The 3880-nt window shown below is 38.5% G+C and overlaps 1 protein-coding gene across 1 annotated transcript in view; it reads left to right on the top strand.

Annotated features, from left to right (window-relative positions):
* The window catches only part of LOC106876327 (uncharacterized), a 74364-nt gene that overhangs the window by 31947 nt on the left and 38537 nt on the right, over positions 1-3880 (top strand). The window lies entirely within an intron of this gene.

Below are 3880 nucleotides of genomic sequence, written 5' to 3'. Positions count from 1 at the left end.
ATATATATATACACCTTGATATACACCTTGATATTGTATGGATTGAGACACTCGTTGATAGAACACTGGTATACAATAAAGTGTCAAACACTGACGGTACGCAAATTAGTAGATTTCCGTAGATACTGGATTTGTTGAACTCAAAGGTGGTCTGAGAAGTTCATAGGCTGGCTATGAAGGAGTGAGGCTAGAGCTGTGAAATTTCGCATGCATTAATTTCAGATCTTCTTATTAACTGTATTGTTTCTTTCCGGGTAAACTGATATCTAACTTTCAAAGGAGACTTCAAAAGAAACTGGTAAAAAACGTCATCAGTAGCAAATATGACGTCATCCTCACTGCGATACTGCTTCCCAACCAAGTGTTGTTTCATATTAAGGAACAGTTGATAGTCAGATGGAGTCAAATCAGGACAATAGAGAAGCTGATCAACCAGTTCAAGACCACAGTCGAGCGCAACAGCCATTGAAACCAAGAACCGTGTGCTGGAGAATTCTCCTGATCAAACAAGACCCCTTTACTCAGTTTTCTTAGATGTTTGGTCTTGATAAACCTTCGTAGCTGCCTCAGCATTTTGGCATAGTAGTTTCCATTGAGGTGTAGCCCTTTTGAAGATAGTCAATAAACACAATGCCTTTTGCATCCAAACTACTAAGGTCATCACCTTCCTTGCAGATGAAACGAACTTGGCTTTCTTTGGAGTCGGTGAGGAGGGGTGTTTCCTCTGCGTAGATTGTCTCCCATCTTATATTAGAAAATGTTGAATAAAGCCAGCTGGATCTGTCTCAATGTCAGATATTAACCCGTAATGTGATCAACCTGGTGCGCTTCTGATGGGTGTCCGAAGACGTGCCACCCATCGTGCAGAAACCTTCGTCGTGCCAAGTTCATTGTGCAGTATATATTCTCAACTCTTTCATAGTACATCTTATTAGCATTGGCTATTTGATTTATTGTCAATCACTTGTTGTCCATCGCCCTGAGATAAACATGATCAATGTTTTCCTAGGGGGTGGCAGTTGCAGGATATCCAGTTGCTGTATCATCTTCAAGGTTCTCAATTCCAGTTCTAAATTCCGCTACGTACTTTTACATTATTAATAAAGTTGCACCTTCATTCCCTAATGTAGCATGGATGTCGTTGGGGGCTAAACCCTTTTTCTGCAGGTACTTGATAACTCCACAATGCCAAATTTTGTCCATTTTAAAAAGAAATCGTTAATAGTTACCTTTAAAATCTTTGAACAGTGCAATGTCACTTTACCTACAAAGAAATGATGCCGTTATTAATAAGAGTTTAAATTAATGCATATAAGATTTCACAGCACTAGCATCACTCCTTCATAGTCAACTTATGGGCCTTTCAGCCAACTCTCGTATATAAATAAATTGGCTGCTTGTTTTTATGCTTTTTGTCAAAGTGATGTAGACATTTCTGTTGAGCGATTAATGATCTAAATATCGTGTAAGGCTGTCCGTAATTTTGTTTTCAATCTACAAAGAAATAGTTTGACTATATATTTACTACATCGGTTATGTGTGTATGTGTGTGTGTACGTGCGTTCGTGTGTGTGTACATGCGTACGTGTGTGTGTATATAGACAGACAAAATTACATACACACATACACACACACACACACACACACACACACAAACATACACACACACACACACAAACATAAAGATGTGCATAAACATTGCACGCGCGCATTCAAACACTTGTAATGTTAGCCGTGAAATTTACTTGATGGTCCCCGCAAAACCGCCGAGCGAAAAATCCCTCGGGAGATATATGATAGTTGATTATTAGTAAAGAAACCTAACGCTGTACAGGACAGCTTTTGTCAGTCTCTCTAAAACAAAAACAAAAAATACTGAAACTGATATGCTACACTGGTTGACAGTTGCACGTACTACACTAGTAGCTAAAAACCAGGAGATGCTTATTGACAGAAATGAAAGGCTAATTCCACGCTTGAATGTGATGGATAAATTATATACTGGTTGATTGAATGATTTTAAACCACACAATGTGCAGATAAAAGACAAGGCAAGAGAAAAGAAACAAGTCTGGGGCTGTGATGAATAACTCCTCATCAACGAAGCTGACCTTGACGAAAGCTGCTAACTTCGAAATCTGCTAACTGTATGTATAATAAGGCGTTTTGGCTGTTCCTCACTTATGGATAAAAGAGTGCCTACACCTTACTAAGTTTCCAACTGTTATAGTTAATGCCGTTAAGAGACTAATGACAACATGGTTCACAGATGTATTTTTAAGAATTTAATCTAGCACTGTAGTCAACAGAATTATGCAATCAACAGATTCGTTTCAGGCTGATAGGTTATTTGTAATACTTTCAGTGCTAACAGTTCACCTCTTAAGGTTGCCTGATAAAAGCTATAGATGAAAGAAAGATTTATTTTTTTCACCCCTTTTTTCGTCGATGACCTTAAGCTGTATTTGAGTAACATTCTTGACACAAAATGTTGGTATAACTGCTCGCAACGTTTCAGATATAGGAATGGAATTTGCTCAGGAAATTTGCTCGGTAGTCAAATGAAGATTATCGATCAGGGATAGAATATGGATATCAATGACCTATCGCCAATGATGAATGTTGGAAATGCCTTGAAATAGACGAGAAAATTGTATTTCTTGTTGCTGTAATACCAGAATGACAAAAGAATACTTCAGAAGACTACGGAAGGTATGGAAGTTAGAGCTGTCTTCTTTCAATCATACGATATCGGACAATGCTTTTGCAATGCCAAATCTAGTACTAACATTCGGGACATCAGAATGAGCACTTGAAGACATCTGCAACAAATTATTGGTACCTTCTACACCAACTGTGACACTGGCAGTTTCTATGTTAAACAGAGGGATAGAAATAAAGTTATAAGGTCCGCCAAAACTGCTTTTATGTGCCTCATTATATTATTTAAACTACACCTACTAAACATCAAAGTGAGATATGAGTACACCACATGTGTACTCCCCAATAAAATAATAACGGTATGAAATTACGCGGAGACTCCGAAACAGATACTCCGAGTTTACAGCTACTACACGTTAAACAAAGGTGGTTGGACTGACCTACTTAAATAGAGAATTGCTCATCATACCAGCAGAAAGATATGCATGGGTACATGTTCCGCAAGCTAGAGACTGGCAGTAACTTTGGGAAGATTAGTAGCCTATCTTGGACCACCCATAAGTACTTCACATTTCACCTAGAACACTATAACCTTGCTATCCATGAACAGGGAGTAGCTACTAAATTCCTGACCAACAAAAGAGATAAGGATGCCGCTAAACCTCCACGCTGTGATAGACTATCAGCAATACCATGCAGATGTGAAATCTATCGCTCATGTCGAAGCTAGCCAAAAATTTCTGCAAGGTACTACCTTCTCAGGAGAAATGAAATTGTCGCTCTGACGATCTACAACGCTACATGCAGGAAGGATTGTCCTGGCGGCCATTTCAAATGCACATCAGAATCAGAAAGTAACCACATCTTTAAAGTTCTTTTAAATACCATACTGCTGGAAACGTCCAATTAAAGCAATACCCGGGGTGTAAGCACAACAGGCCAGATATAGTCATATGGGATAGAGAACAAAAATTCTGCACAATAGCTGAGATTGGTTTTCTAGTGGACGTATGTGTCTTTTCAAAAATTCAATGAAGAACTTCAATGGGGAGACCAACAATATTTATGTTCAAGCAATAGATTTCCATATTTTCCTATCATAGATACATAACAGGAGATTTGCATATAAACTCCAAACGCTTGGATCCTCCTCCCAAATAAGAACAGAGCAGACAGATTCGCATTTTCTAATTATCACCTTACAATCGGTCAGAGGAAA

Source organism: Octopus bimaculoides, chromosome 1 (assembly GCF_001194135.2).
Source record: "Octopus bimaculoides isolate UCB-OBI-ISO-001 chromosome 1, ASM119413v2, whole genome shotgun sequence".
Taxonomy (NCBI): Eukaryota; Metazoa; Mollusca; class Cephalopoda; order Octopoda; family Octopodidae; genus Octopus; species Octopus bimaculoides.
The sequence above is the reverse complement of the archived record's forward strand: the minus strand, read 5'-3'. Positions and strand labels throughout refer to the sequence as shown.